Raw genomic sequence first — 16755 nt, forward strand, 5'->3', positions numbered from 1 at the left:
TTCCTTTTTTTCTCATTTTCCACTCTACTATCCTTTCTATTATTTTTGCTTCTTGTGATAAGTGTGTGACCTCTATAGTTATCACAAAGATTTGTTGGCCACCTTCTGAAAGACTGGTATTATTATTATTCCCTTTCCCCCGTTTTCTGGTATATGTTTACGTTTCCATATGCACTTTAATTATCTGAACACCCATTGTAGTCCAACAGCCTTTATCATTTCCATCCTAATTTCACCTCTAACATTATTACCCAGTATATCATCTTCTACTGTTGAGATATCATACCATATTACTACCCTCTCCTCTCCACAATTTCTCACATTAAGCTGTTTATCAAAACACTCCTTCCAGCTTCTCTTTACTCCTTCTGGATGTGTTATTAACTCTCCACCTTCTACTTTCATCAGGTTTGTATAAACTCTTTATTTCCTATTACTTTGTAAAATTCCATACAGCATTCTTTTACTGCCAACTTCATCCGTCTTCATGTTTTTGGTGTAAATTATTTCCAATTTCTTACATTTCCTTCCATTATCAAGATATTTCCTTCCCTTTTATCTCTGTTCAAGTCTTGCCGTACTTAGTTCTTTTCTCTCACTACTTCTCTCAACTTCTCATTCCACCGTGGTGTCTCATTTCAATCTCATCAGTGTTCCACCACAAGCACTCCCTGCCCCACTTAAACATGTCCTTTTAAAGCACTACATTTCTTCCGAACGGACAGTCCACAAGCGCAGAAAGCCCCAAAGAATTCGAAACACAAAAGAAAACAAGGACCAAAGACTAATAATTGATTTCTTTTTTACACACAGAAACGTTTGGAACATACTTTGGATGCTCAAATTATTAGTTCAGATGGCAGTGGAGTAAAAACTCCTATTGTCGCGCTGATTAATACCAAAATGCAGCAAAACCCCTGGTACTTTATTCATGTTAATATTTAAATCTCTATGCCTTTTACCTAAATAGAAATAGTGGCACTTGGATTTTGAAACAAACGCATGTTCACTGATATCCAAACTTGCAAAAAGACACTATTCTCTATGACTGAAAAAATGAAATGGTATATGGCATTTAGTGCCGGGAGTGTTCGAGGACAAGTTCGGCTCGCTAGATGCAGGTCTTTTGATTTGACACCCGTAGGCAACCCGCGCGTTGTGATGAGGATAAAATGATGACGAAGACGACACGTAATACTTGCCCCCGTGCCAGCGGAGTTAACAAATTATGGTTAAAATTCCAGAGTCTGTCGGGAATCGAACCTGTGACCAAAGGCCAGCGCGCTAACCATTTAGTCATGGAGCCAGACTCTCTATGACTATTCAGTGACGAGAACTATATATAAACTGCATTAATCTTCAATACAAGTGGAAAACGTAAAGCCGCGTGTAGGCTGGATAAGTAAATCTGAAGAATGTGGTAGCGTTTTTACTTCTAACACTTATTAATTAATTCTAATGATCACTTACACTTAGGTACACATTCAGGATTTCTGAGTCACACTTACTGTAAATCTACTTCTTGACGTACCGTAAAACTCACGTTTATTTCTACTGTTTTCTCTTCTATCTGTTTCCACAGAATCGAATGGGAGGGCAAAATGTTGACATCACCAGTCCCTCTCAAATTGGCATGGTGGACGCTATAACCATTACACTGCCCCCTCCTTAAGGCTGCTCGTCCTGAGCTGCTCCATGATACAGCACAAGGCGATCCAGGTGAACGACCATCATCTTCCCAAGACCATGTTGGCAGGTGCAATGCCCGTCGTCTCGTGGGTGGATGCTCGATATGCCATCAACAAGAATGGGACCCTCCCATCCCAGTCCTTCTGGTGTGCCTAAACCACATTTCTGAGATGGTCCTCGACAGTTTTTACAAACGCACTCCACCATCCAGGGTGGAGGGGCGTCGTACGGATCTTCCGCACTCCTAATGCTGCAAAACTTTTGCATCAGCCTCGACTCAAAGTGTCTGCCTTGAGTTTTCTGCGGTTCCCTAGGGACACCAAATCAGCAGGAGAAGTTCTCAACTAAGACGTCGGCCACTGTCGATGCTTCTTGGTTCGAGATGGTAAAGACCTCTGGCCACTTTCTGAAGTAGTCCATGGCCAGGAGTATCTTATCCCAGTATCGGATTCAGGGAATAGTCCAGCGACATCAATGGCGATCCTTTCGAAAGGTGCTCCGATATTTTATTGCATCATCCGGCCCTATCCCTAGTTTGTGGGCCTCGGCTCGCCGAGCAGATGTCACACACTGGCACATCCTCTCGACATTGTTCCTCAGGTGTACCCAGTAGTAACGCTGTCGGGCACGGTCTAGTGTCTTATTCACTCCCAAGTGGCCGACAGTAGTTTCCGCATGCAACTCGAACAACATTTCTTTTTTCATGCTCTTGGGAATATACCTGCTGAGCAATCTGTTTCTTTCCGTCGGTCGATTCCCACACGCAGGTAAGCACCCGATCGCTAACCTTGAGAGACGACCATTCGACCAAGTATGCCTTGTAGGTTGGACTGCGTTTGGTGATGTCCTTCCATTCACGCCTCTGTTCCGACTCGACTTCCAGTAGGAGCTGTCCGATGTCGTCATCCTTCAGCTGTTCCCTCCTCAGGGCGGCTCGTTTCCATCCTTCAGCAGCGGTGGCTCTCACGACCCGGACGTCCATGGTGCCCGCCTATCTCTCCAGTGTGCACAATTCTCCGGGTATGGTCTTCTGGATAGAGTGTCGGCGTTGCAGTGCTTCCTTCCTTGTTGTGTTCGTGGTGAAGTCGTACTCCTTAGGAATTTGCACCCAGCGAGCTGTTTGTCCTTCCACATTTCTGAAACTTAGGAGGCAGGTCAATGTGGAGTGAGTTGGAAAGGCTGCCATACTGATACTGGTGGAAGTGCTCCAAGGTCTTCCCGATGGCCAGCAGTCCCCAACGCGTTACGCAGTAATTTCGCTCTGCTTTTGACATTGTCTTGCTGAATTAGGTGATCACCTTCTCCTGGCCGTCTTGCACTTGCGACAGCACCCGACCAATTCCCACGTCGGTCACTGGCGTTGGTGTCTATGATGAACTACTCCCCAGACTTGGGGTATCTACGGTAGGGTGCTGTACCCAGAGACTCCTTCAGCGTTCGCAATGCAGCCTCTGCCTCACTTGACCATTGGAAATGCCTTCTCTCCTCGGTGAGTCGTGTAAGAGGGTTTTAGAGATCTGCATAGTCAGCTATAAATCTGCGGTAGTACGTGCAAAGGCCAAGGAAACTCCTGAGTTTCGCTTGTCCTTCGGTACAGGCCTGTCTCTGACGGCTCTTAACTTGTCCATATCCGTGGCTACCCTTTCCCCTTCCAATGACACGATTTGGCCCAGGTAGCACACCTCCTTCTGGAGTAGTGGGCATTTTCCGGGATTTGATATTAGGCGAGTGCTACGTAGTCTCTGAAACACTCCCCGTAGATTCTGAACGTGCCCCCTGAACGTCCGTCCCACAATAATGATGTCGTCCAGATATATGAGGCAAGCATTGTGAGTACACCCGCTCAGGACTGACTCTATCAGTCGTTCGAAGGTTGCCGGCGGGTTGCAGAGGCTGCAGGGCATCACGGACTACCGAGCCACAACATATGTCGCCCTATGTCGACAGTTCCTTCTTATACCCGTAGCATGTCTAGGCCCAGGATGACCTTATCCATAATAGTAGCGAGAAAAGCCCAGACTCATAGGCGTTGTTGTCCCAGCGTCGAATGAAGTAGCGCCTCCTTCAGGACAGTGATGGTGACTCCCAAAGCCGTTTGAAGCGCGTGTGGGGCGGTTGGGTTCCCTATCTAGCTGTCCCTCAGCGATGTCAGGCCTGGGGATGGTTAAGGCTGGCCCCGTGTCTACCGCGATCCGGCACGGCCCGTCTCTAAATCACCCGTCAGTGATCAAGCTGTTGTCACTCCACTTGGTGGCCAAATTTAACGTGAAGCAGGGGACGGTAGTGACGGCGTCGCAGAGCCCCCTCTCCTGCTCGGCCCTTATTCGTTTCCTTAATCAGGGGCCAACTCCACACGCGGGTTCCTCCGCAGGTGGCCACGCTCGCCTCTGTTCCAACAGGTGATCTCGTAGGAGCGCTGGTGTCTCGGCGGTCGCGTGCTTCGTCCTTCTGTGATGGGGCGGGTTTCGGGCGCGTCCTCGATTCTCACGGCTCGTATCCTTAGTGACGGCGCTGCTGTTCCCTTCCTCCGCCCATTTACTTACTATAAATCTACTTCTTGATGTAAATACACCGTCCATGCACCCAATCAATCAATCAATCAATCAATCAATCAATCAATCAATCAATCAATCAATCAATCAATCAATCAATCAATCAATCAATCAATCAATCAATCAATCAATCAATCAATCAATCACTACTGATCTGCATTTAGGACACTCGCCCAGGTGGCAGATTCCCTATCTGTTGTTTTACTAGCCTTTTCTTAAATGATCGCAAAGAAATTGGAAAATTATTGAAGATTTCCCTTGGTAAGTTATTCCAATTCTTAACTCCCCTTCCTATAAACGAATATTTGCCCCAATTCGTCTTCTTGAATTCCAACTTTATCTTCATATTGTGATCTTTCCTACTTTTAAAGGCACCACTCAAACTTATTCGTCTACTGATGTACCCCCACGCCATCTCTCCTCTGACAGCTCGGAACATACCATTTAATAGAGCAGCTCGTCTCCTTCCTCCCACATCTTCCCAGCCCAAACTTTGCAACATTTTTGTAACGCTACTCTTTTGTCGAAAATAACCCAGAACAAATCGAGCTGCATTTCTTTGGATTTTTCCAGTTCTTGAATCAAGTAATCCTGGTGAGCGTCCCATACACTGGAACCATACTCTAGTTGGGGTCTTACCAGGAACTTATATGCCATCTCCTTTACATCCTTATTACAACCCCTAAATACCCTCATAACCATGTGCAGAGATCCGTACCCTTTATTAATAATCATATTTATGTGATTACCCCAATGAAGGTCTTTTCTTATATTAACACCTAGGTACTTACAATGATCCCCAAAAGGAACTTTCAGCACATCAAAGCAGTAGTTAAAACTGAGAGGGCTTTTCCTATTTGTGAAACTCACAACGTGACTTTAAACCCCGTTTATCATCACAGCATTGTCCACCGTCCATCTCACAACACTACTGAGGTCACCCTGCAGCCGCTCACAATCTTGTAACTTATTTATTACTCTGTAGAGAATAACATCATCTGCAAACAGCCTTATATCTGATTCCACTTCTTTACACATATCATTGATATATATAAGAAAACATAAAGGTCCAATAATACTGCCTTGATGAATTCCCCTCTTAATTATTACAGGGTCAGATAAAGCTTCACCTACTCTAACTCTCTGAGTTCTATTTTCTGTAAATATACCCACCCATTCAGTCACTCTTTTTTTTAAGTCCAATTGCACTCATTTTTGCCAGTAGTCTTCCATGATCCATCCTATCAAATGCCTTAGATAGGTCAATCGCAATACAGTCCATTTGGCCTCCTGAATCCAGGATTTCTGCTATATCTTGCTGAAATCCTACAAGCTGAGCTTCAGTGGAGTAACCTTTCCTAAACCCAAACTGCCTCCTGTCAAACTAGTTATTAATTTCACAAACATGTCTAATATAATCAGAAAGAATTCTTTCCCAAAGCTTAGTATGTATGCACGTCAAACTTACTGGCCTGTAATTTTCAGCTTTATGTCTATCACCCTTTCCTTTATACACAGGGGCTACTATAGCAACTCTCCATTCATCTGGTATAGCTCCTTCAACCAAAGAATAATCAAGTAAGTACTTCAGATATAGTACTATATTCCAACCCATTGCCTTTAGTATATCCCCAGAAATCTTATCAATTCCAGCTGCTTTTCTAGTTTTCAACTTTGTATCTTACTGTAAATGTCATTATTATCATAGGTAAATTTTAACACTTCTTTAGTGTTACTCACATCCCCTATCTGGACATTATCCTTGTAACCAACATTCTTTACATACTGCTGATTGAATACTTCTGCCTTTTGAAGATCCTCGCATACACACTCCCCTTGTTCATTAATGATTCCTGGAATGTCCTTCTTTGAACCTGTTTCTGCCTTAACGTACCTAAAGTACCCCGCCGGGCATCAGCCTTACCGGGAGAGTCGGCCATGCGATTGGGGGCGCGTGGCTGTGTGCTTGCATCCGGGAGATAGTGGGTTCGAAGCTCACTGTCGACTGTACCTAAATTGAGGCCACGGCCGCTTCCTTAACACTCCTAGCCCTTTCCTATCCCATCGTCGCCATAAGACCTATCTGTAAAAAAGAAAAAAGAGCATCAGCCTTGGACGGACCTCAGTATCGCGAAGCCCATCGATAAATGTATAGACTGCCTCCTGCTGAATGTGGTCCTGAGACAGCTCATCTAGAGCCTTGTGGGCTAGCTGCCCCACATCTTGTGCGAACTCCTGCAGCGTCTCGTTAGCGCTCTGGGTCTTCTTTCTCAGCTGAACTCTGTATGTGGCTGTCAAGCGCTCCCACAATCTCTTCGTGGGTGGCACCCGGCTGGAGGCTGTGTAACACATCCACTGCTGGCGGTTAGGTGTACGGCCCTTTCCTCCGATGTCCAACCGCTGTACCCGCACACGGTCTCGAATTGGGTGTAGGAAGTCTTATTGAAGTGTGGGTTTTACCTTCGTGCACTTGAGCCGTCGTAGCTAGCACGAGCCTCCATAGCCGTCACTCTCGTACGCACGGCATTCACTTCCTCTTTCAGGTCTAGAACCCCACACTACGTAACCTGCGGTATTTCTTTAAGCTGTTCCCCCACAATGCTACTCTTTACTTTTATTTCAAGAGAGCGCATTTCCTGTTCTGATTTACATTGTTCACCCTTAAGTTCATTTATTTCTAGTTTCAGTTCGCACTTCATTTCGTCCGGTTTGGATGGCAGTTCGATGAATTTATTACGAAGAGCCTGAAACTGTTAGTTATCTATTAGCTAGGGGACGGTCCCGATTGTGACACCAATTGTCGTGAGTTGGCTGGATAAGTAAATGAGCAGAATTTGGTAACATTTTTACTTCTAAGATTTATTAATATTAATTCTAATGATTACTTACACCTCGATACACAGTCAGGATTTCAGAGTCACACTCATTGTAAACAAATACAGTCGAGACAATACGCGACACTTCCGGATTTAGCCTTGTTAAAATGGGAGACAAATCGCAAGTGGCGCTCCTAGTGGCGTGACCTGGAAATTCGCGCTAAAATCAAATATCAATGGAAATGTATATACGGAAATGGATAAATAAATTATTCCTAGAAAGACAGTGTTACTAAAATATTAACTTCAAAGTTGCTACAGCAATTCTGGATAAATGAATGAAGAATTATTTAACAGGTTATCATTTAAAGACTGAAATTAGACATATAATCAAGATGTGAAATGGACTGCTGTGAAAGGGCTTGATCTTTCATTCATGCATTACTTTTTTAGCTTTTGCATACCCGCCTGAACTTTCACGGCTAGATTTGTCTTTTATTTTCATTTAAAAACATTGTATCATCACATTAGGACACTTGTCAATAAAAATATCGGCACATTCATTATACACACGATTCAATAAATTTACATGTAAGAGCTGGACAATTTTTCTTTTAACTTGAAGCCTACTAACAGAAAGAAAATCTATAAATTTATCCGCAAAAACATTCAAAATTTCCCTATAAGTAATACTTGCCATTACATTAGGGTAAAGCAGATTTGCATCATCATCAAATTTCTTAAATCACCCATATTTTCTTCAGTGCTTGACAACGCATTACGGCACTCCAAATGGGGTAACTTGGAACACAACCAGCCACACGCATATGCATATGCATTTTCCTGAATTAAACCAAAACCCACAGATCACACCTACAACAACACATCGGTACTGAAGGTGAACTGTTGCACTATTGCAATAAAATAAGCTTATTATTAAGCCAGTTAAAATATGGGTCACGCAGGTCAGAAGTTTGGGAAGTACTATAAAATATCTTTGTAACTGGAAGAATATATATGCAAACACAGTATTTACTTACATTTTATTGTGACGGAGGAAACGGAAGGAAGAACACCAATCCTTCTGCACTTCATAATTATTGCACCCAAACGTAGCACATATCTATCCACTCATATTGACAGTAGATATACAGGAATGACACACGCAACTATTTACTTACGTCAACTTAATGCAAACGCATAAATAACGACAAAAACTTCACAAACAAATACACGTGCTCTTATGACAGAATCAGTAACTCTAGGTCACTCCGCTAGACAGAGCTGCAATCGATGTCTCTCGATATCTCGCAGAGTGTCGCGGATTGTCTCTACTGCATTTGCTGTAAATCTACTTCTTGATGTAATCACACCATCCACGCTAACGTCACTTTCTACTGTTTTCTCTTCTCTCTTCTTTTCCGATCACAGAGTCTTCCACAGAGTTGAAGAGTAAACGACAGGCCACATGGTAACGTCACCAGTCCCGCTCAAATCGGCATGGCGGACGCTATAACCATTACAATAATTTTCATACTTCCCAGATAATATCTGTGACATACATGTTATTTCATTCAGTTTTGAGATCAGTGGATTCGCCACCCATCACTGATGATAAGTTATAGATATCGATTGCTGCCTCTGATTGACCCAATGACAAAATATAGGGCGTTCATTCCAAAAGAATCCAAATTATGTACTGCCCTCAACAACGCCATTTGTTTGGAAACTATGTCTCCACATTCCTTTGGGAACTTCCGACCATCATTTGTCTTCTAGCACTTAATCCCAATTTTATTTTAGCAGTATATACATAGAAGATATCTACCAAAAGAAAAATTCCTTCCATGCACACAAAACTGAAACACCACACCACAGTTATAAAACCAGATGCAACATATTCCGTAGATACCCTCTTTCACCTGAACGAACAATCAAAGACCGACAGACTCGAGAAGATCGCAGGAAGAATTGGAAGAACATGCATCAACAAAATTGATCAGAAAGATGGACAGTAGCGAATCGTTCCCCAACAAAGTCATGTACAGAGAATTATAACCCATTAATGAAACTATGCGTGAAAGGAAATTGGGATTGTGATAATGAGTATGCAGGATTCAAGACTTCTGAAACAAACGGTACAGTATAATTTTTAATAAAAAAATATCACAACAGGCTGCAGATGGATCAAATAAATAAGAGAGGATCTGAAGGAAATCGGCCTTAAACCAGAAGACACCACAGAAAAGGTAAAATTAAACAAAAAATTTCCAGACAAAAGTCGTATTTTCTCTACAAGAAGGACGCTCACAACACAAATATTTTCAACACAAGAAAGGGCACAAAGATCGGAAGAGATGAAAACGTACTGGGAGAAATTCAAGGCCCAAACTGTCCCTTCAAAGAGACTTTAGACTGACCAAAGTGATCCAATGCGGTCATGAAGAAGACGGCACTGAGCCTGTGTAGTTAATATTTTTCCTTTTCCAAAGTAAGCTGTGCATTTCATGCTGCATTGGGGGGACCTGAATATGGGAGTGATCCACTGTTGGAGCAAGGTTTTCACCTCTGTACAAATTCTTGTCACTGTGCAAACTCCCGCATCCACAAGCTTCAATGTTCAACTCCCGTGCTGAATCTGACAGTTTATTAAAGAATGTGCAGACATCGAAAATAACGTCGGTCCATGGATAAGTTCACGTTCATTTACCACTACTATTTGTACCATTATCGATTTATTACTACAAGCATTTCCATCATACGTACTTGTTTTAAATAATAATAATAATAATAATAATAATAATAATAATAATAATAATAATAATAATAATAATAATAATAATAATAATAATAATAATAATAATGTTTCGTGTAAATTTCACTAGTAAATTGTACTGTACATTGTTACCTGAAACTCTGTTTTATCTTACATGTTCGTAAAAAATGGCTATTGCCCAAGAATTGGTGCAAACTGTACATTCCTTCCCCGCACCTCTCGTATCTAGCCCAGACTGAACTCCAGTATGCCTTTGCTGAAATCCGTGGATATGTAGATGCGACAGATGAAGACCTTGATGTGTGATTTGCCCTTGAAGCAGCATATGATGGGTCATTATCACGTTTAAGGGTACATATCTATTGCTTCAAATCCACCCCATAGGCTGTTTACATTTTTATTTACCATTTTCCACTGATTAAAATTACTTTTTATAAATCCCCCATGCCTTTTTATCACCCATGTACAATTGTTTAATAGTTTAAGTTTAACAACCTTCCTTTCTATCATATTTATTTTTATCCCTACATTTGGTAAATCCAGGATTTTGGAATTGAAATTATTATTTAGTGGAATATGTACCAGGAAACAGGTATAATAAACAGAAATATAGTGTAAAATCAGAAAGTATTATATTTTAGGCACTTTATTACTAGTATCTTACAGGATATATTGCCAAAAATAGCGAACTAGAAAAAAGTAACTTTAAATTCAGATCAAATTAATTAAAACACCTTTATTTACTACAAACATTGGATGAAATATTACAATATAGATTAACTAACACTAAAAATCATATACATGACCATGACTAATAAAAATACTGAATTATATTTATGATTCAAAGACATTGCGTATGTCGATAACATTAATTAGGTTTACTTCATCTTTCGAGTGTATAACGTCTTCATCCTGAAGTTCAAAATTAGGACAACATACCTCTTCTGAGTTTTGTAATAAACTTCCTTCAGTTGCATTTCCATCTAAATCATCTTCTGTGTCAGATTCTGCCCCGTGAACTGACAGCTTTGAGAGTATCTTCTTGGCACGTGACGTATAAAAAAATTGTCTTCTGAAAGAATATGTAAAAAACGCATTCATTATCCATACTCCACCAAGGCTAATATAACTATTAATTAATTATTAAAATTCAAACAATTAATTTGTAACTACAACAAATAACTAATTAACAATTTGAGGTTATAGTTACGAATCTCCCAGGACTTGTCAATGTATCTCCTGAGATACACTATTAAAGACTGGCATAATTATTATAATGAATTAGAAGAGTTCCATGAAGGTAATAGGTAAAATGCTTCATTACTTAAATATATATTGTGACATTTATTTGTAAATTGTAATGTACAGCTATTTTGGAAAATAATGTTACTTACCTCTGAAACACAAGATCTGTTCATGTGGGCAGCTATCTTGTATCCTATAGTATACATTGCCAAGCTCAGGGTCTATGAAAAAAAAACAGCTTCATGAGCACGTATACCATCTATCACTTCCGTTTCTCCATAGACCTGTACCACATCTAGAATATTCTTCCGTCTAGCTGGTTCCATCACTTGCTGATTCAGCAATTCAACTTATTCACGATTTCCTTATCGTGCTTTCTCTCGTTCATATTCCCTTCCCAGTTAACATTTGGTAAGTTGTGATCACCCACTACAGTGTCACTCCCTCCCTTGCTACGTCTATACACCCCAAAACATCAAGTTGCCTATTATCTTTAGATGAAAGTATTACAAGTAAAATTTTGTAATTCTGTAATTGCTTTTACGTACCTTACAAATTCTTCTTTCACCATATGATTATTATTATTATTATTATTACTACTGTGACATGACGAGGGCCGCTCCCTTGAGTTGGGCAGCCTTTTAAACAACTACCCGCAGTGGAGATACACTGAGATGAAATTCCGCGTGGCCTCTGGAGGGGCCTGGTGATTTGACGGCTGTAGGCGACCTACGCGTCGTGAAAAGGGTGAAATGATGATGGAGACGGCGCATACGCGCAGTCACCGTGCCAGGGGAATTAACCCATTATGGTTAAAATTACCTACCCTGCCGGGAATCGAACACGGGACCTTGCGACCAAAGACCAGCACCCTAACCATTTAGCCATGGAGCCGTACTGGAGATATACTGAACTCTGCCTTAATATGAAGTTCTGAAACCTACCTATGGATAGCCGTTTCCTGTTAGAGTTTGCCACTTCGGAGCCTATTTTAGAACTTTCATTTAATTTAATGTAAATATGATAGTTAGGGGTTGGCATCTCTTCCCCTCTGGCCTTATCTAAGGGTTTCTCCTACTGAACTTTATTCAACGAATCATAGCCCAGTCCGCCATTATAAAAGGTCCGGCCACTTGTCCGCTAATGATTGTCTTGACTGTGGAATCATCGGCTGAGGTTCACAGCTCAGTTGGCGTGCTGGAGCAACGTGAGCAAGGTAGACATATTCAGCCTAAACCAGCGACTCTAGAAGATTATAGTGGTATCGGGATGACGACAGCATTCCCGTAGAATTTAAAGTTTAGGGTTGTGCCGTTCTTGCTTCAGTTTCAACGTAGGGATTTTATTAACTTGGTTTATTTTTGTATCATTTAGGTTTCTGTAAGTTTTTCAAGCAGCGAATGTAACCGTCCTAAGGAGTGATATGTCTTAAAAGGAAGTACGAGTGTGGACCCTTGTTTCCCTTTCCTTAAATTTTATTTCTTCAAAATTTAATTGTATCCTTCACTTTTCCCTCCTCCTATTTACAAGGTACTATGGGGTTATAAGTTTTTGTCTGGGCTGTGCCCAATTACGACAGCAAGTGTTCAAAACTGTTATTCTGATACGTGAAGGTGTGCGGCTGGAGAGCTCATTTCTCTCCTGTTATTAAGGAAGCTCTGAGAGCTATCACCTTGTTATAAATAAAGTAACTTAAATGATTACCAAACTGTTGTTAAGTGTGATCGATCATCATTAACTAACTTCTTGTGGTTTCTTGTTAAAGAGGAAAGTGTGAAATAGAAAACATATTAGTGTTTTCCCGTTAAGTGGTCATTTATTTGTCCAGCCACTCACCCTGTTGACTGCTGTTACAAATATCTTTACTATCTTAATCTTCTGCCTGCTGTCATTTCTTGACGGATGCAGTACTTTTGCGTCCATCTCTTGGCGCAGGCCAGAGCGAAGTGTAGCTTCCACCGAAGTCCCAGTCTCATCCATGGCTGTGACAATATGGAAGCTGCTGGGGTATGGGTTGTGCTGAGTGATGACAATCGGAGCACATCCAGTGAATCTGAGGGTTGTGAAAGGTGTTGCTCATAGGGTTAGTCTTGCTACAATAGCACTGTCTGATTCAGTGAGGAAAGCAATGGCAAACTACCTCACACCTCGTCTTGCCTAGTACGCCTCATTTTGGTGCTGTCATTGGTTTTGTGATTTTCCTATAGCTGCATAGCCTTTGGTGGGGCTGTTTGAGGATCCCACCAGCCTCTGGGCTGATGACCTAACAGATATCCTAATCTAATAGAAAATTGGTATGTGCCCCGGCAGTGTTTAAATGCACAAATATATAAACTAAGCATGTAATATTTGACACAGGTTTATGGTAGCTATGACCGCGGCGAAACTGTCTGTGTGTCCTCTGCATAAATGTATGCTATATTAAGAACTGTGTACAGTGGAACATCGGTATCTCAAATCGAAATTTCAAGATATAGAGAATACCGATTTTGACCGTGTATGGCATGTAATTCAATCAATGTACCTACGGGCTTATACTGAATACATTATTTTTAAAAGTATTTGATAATATACAAACTATTTCATGGTATTACTTTAATTATAACCCTTATTACAGCAACTTTTTAGAAGATAGGATGCAGCAGTGAAACAAGAAACATACCTCCGTCAACACCTTTGAAAAAACTATCAAACTTTCTTCCCCTCACGCTGAAATTTCTCGTCAATGCCGCGCAGCCGATATTTCTAAATGGAGCTTGTCATCCGCGACTTTGGGGGTTGCTTTCGTACGTGACCGGTAATTAATTCACACCCGAGAAACAGCGAGGCTTCACCAATTTTCCGATCACTTAGAAGTTTTAGTTTTTCGGTTCCCGTCATATCAGCTCCCAGCATCTTTCCTTGTTAACTCTTCCTCACAAACCACAAATGCCGTTTTGCACACAATTCGAGTTACAGGGGAGGAAACGTTTGCTTCGAGAAATCGTGTAAACGAATTTCGTGTAACAGAGAAACAAATACACATGACGAACAGGCCAAACGGCCAAAATATTTAAGTAACTTAGAGATACTAAAAACTCGAGTAATGGAGGTTCGAGATATCGATGTTCGACTGTACGTGCTTTTATCCATGAAAGTGTACTTAAAGATGTGTGTTCTTATTTCAGCCTCAGACTCTTCAGCTGGACTTCCTAAGCAGGGTGTTACCGAATTACCACCAACGTTGATTCTCCGTCCCTCGATTAACCGTTCTGCGGATTGCCTTCTCCACTCGGTGTCTCAGGGATTACAAACCTTTCAATACAAATATGAAAATGCTGGAAATAGTATATTTTTATAAATGTATTTCTTCTTGTCTTGTGTGCTAAATAAATAAGACTGAACTCCGTGTCCAGTCCTGCATCAGTTCTTTTTCCAAGTTTTGTGTCTTTCCCTTTTCGTTCTCCACTAAACATCCTAGCTGCCCTCCACCTCCTGAACCCTGGACCCCAACTGAAACAGCAGGTACCTCAGCATCTCCGAAAGCCATAAAACTAGTTCGTAGGACATAATAGCACACTATGTATACAGGACTGGAAATTGGACTATTAACCATTTTTGTTAAACAGGCTACGCTGTTTAGAGAGAACTGATGCTGTATTTCTGGAGATACTTTGAAGTCTGTGAAAATGTAATAATCACGAATATCGCCCATTGTTATTCCCCGTAAGGCAAAAGCATAATGAGAAACAAAAGACCAGCAAGTATATTATGCACAATTTTTATTTTCAATTCAGCTGATATGTATTAACGGAGAAATTTGACATTTCCCGTTTTGGCCTCCACACACCATTCAAACTCGGCTATCCCTCAACTTCAATAGAGAGTTTTTGAGAAATTTAGTCATGATGTAAGAAACAAACTGGCAGACAAACAGATAAAAGCTGACCTAATCCTATTTTGTTATTGGTGGTGATGGTGATTATTGCTTTTTCCTTACAATGGGCTTTACGTCGCACAGGCACAGATAGGTCTTATGGCGATGAAGGTAGAGGAAAAGCCTAGGAGTGGGAAGGAAGCCGCCCTGACCTTAATTAAGGAACAGACCCGCCTTTGTCTGGTGTGTAAATGGGAAACCACGGAAAACCATCTTCAGGGAGTTCGAACCCACCATCTTCCGAGTAGTAGGGCTATGTATGTTCTAAAACAAACAACCGTCAGCATTTTTTGGAGTCAGCAACCGAGGTCATTGACCTGGCAAGGACATTGACCCCAGCATGCATAAATACATACATACTGTACTGTCACCGCCGGATTTTGGATAAGAGAGCAAGCCTAACCTCACAGTAGCAATCTTCGAGGGGCCTAACCTCACCTTAAAGGCCAGATTCCCTTCCTGACACCAACAGTCGCCATCTTGGAAGGGCCTAACCTCACTTCTATGGCCAGATGCCCTTACCGATGCGATCTTGAGTAGTAGGACAATGGGGATTCTCGCGACGCCATCTTGAGTAGTAGGGCAATGGGGATTCTCGCGACGCCATCTAGAGTAGTAGGGCAATGGGGATACGCGTAAGAGAACAAGCCTAACCTCATGAAGGGGCCTAACCTCACTTCTACCGCCATATGTTCTTCCCGACGCCATCTTGAGTATTAGACAATGGGGATTCTCGCGACGCTATCTTGAGTAGTAGGGCAATAGGGATTCGCGTAAGAGAACAAGCCTAACCTCACATTTACGGCCAGGTGCCCTTCCCGATGCCATCTTGATAGTAGTACAATGGGGATTCGCGGATTTTTCCGATGCCATCTTGAGTAATAGGGCAATGAGGATTCGCATAAGAGAGCACGCCTAACCTCATGGAGGGACTTAACTACACCGAGCCTAGTTTTACGGACAGATGCCCTTTCCGTCGCCATTTTGGAGGGGCGTAACTGCACAGTCGCCATCTTGGGCTACGTTATACGGTCAGATGCCCTTCTCTCCTCACAGACGAGATTTTGGAGGAGTGTAAATGCACAGTCGCCATCTTGGGTCCAGTTCTATGGATAAATGCCCTTTCCGTCGCCATTTTGTAGGGTTCCAACTACACGGTCGTCATCCTTGGCCCAGTTTTACGGACAGATACCTTTCCCTCTTTACAGACGCCATTTTGCAGGGCCTACCTACACAGTCGCCATATTGGACCTAGTTTTACGGTCAGAAGTCCTGCCCTCTTCCTCCTCATCTGCCCCAGTCCTACCTTGGATTAGTGACAGAGCTGTGACGTAATAAGCGCGGGCGATTTAAAAATTCCGTTTTAACGTGCAGCGATTATGTCGACATAGTTATGCATGTATAGACTTGTTCGGTTTCAACGTTACTCTCTAGTAAACTCAAGCCTTTATAGCTCGTAAAAGTGTGAGTTTTTCTTTAGTCTCTAAGATACAGTGATAGAGAGTCGAGTGTTTTATTCCATCATGACAAGAACATTAATAGTTGATGTACAAGGCTTTAAAGTAAACGGATACAAATTTGTGTTCAAGGAGGTGGCTGTGTTGGATTGCACTGTGTTGGGGGCGCCAAAACTCGTTAGTTTAGAATTTAGCCCATCTTTCCCTTAGTGTTTGCAAACAGATGAAGACAAAAAGCAGATACAATGGATAGACAGAATTAAGGTCTGCAGTGGGAAGAAAAAGGAATACCTTATCGCTTTCT

General features: G+C 41.9%; 1 protein-coding gene across 1 annotated transcript in view; it reads left to right on the plus strand.

Moving 5' to 3' along the window:
- LOC136859669 (dynactin subunit 6) overlaps positions 1 to 14496 on the plus strand; it is a 59309-nt gene extending 44813 nt beyond the window's left edge. Inside the window, exon 5 of the mRNA XM_067138710.2 lies at positions 14246 to 14496. The gene's annotated coding sequence lies outside the window, so the exon portion shown is untranslated. The remainder of the gene's footprint in view (positions 1 to 14245) is intronic.
- The last annotated feature ends 2259 nt before the right edge of the window (positions 14497 to 16755 follow it).

Source organism: Anabrus simplex, chromosome 1 (assembly GCF_040414725.1).
Source record: "Anabrus simplex isolate iqAnaSimp1 chromosome 1, ASM4041472v1, whole genome shotgun sequence".
NCBI classification, from domain to species: Eukaryota; Metazoa; Arthropoda; class Insecta; order Orthoptera; family Tettigoniidae; genus Anabrus; species Anabrus simplex.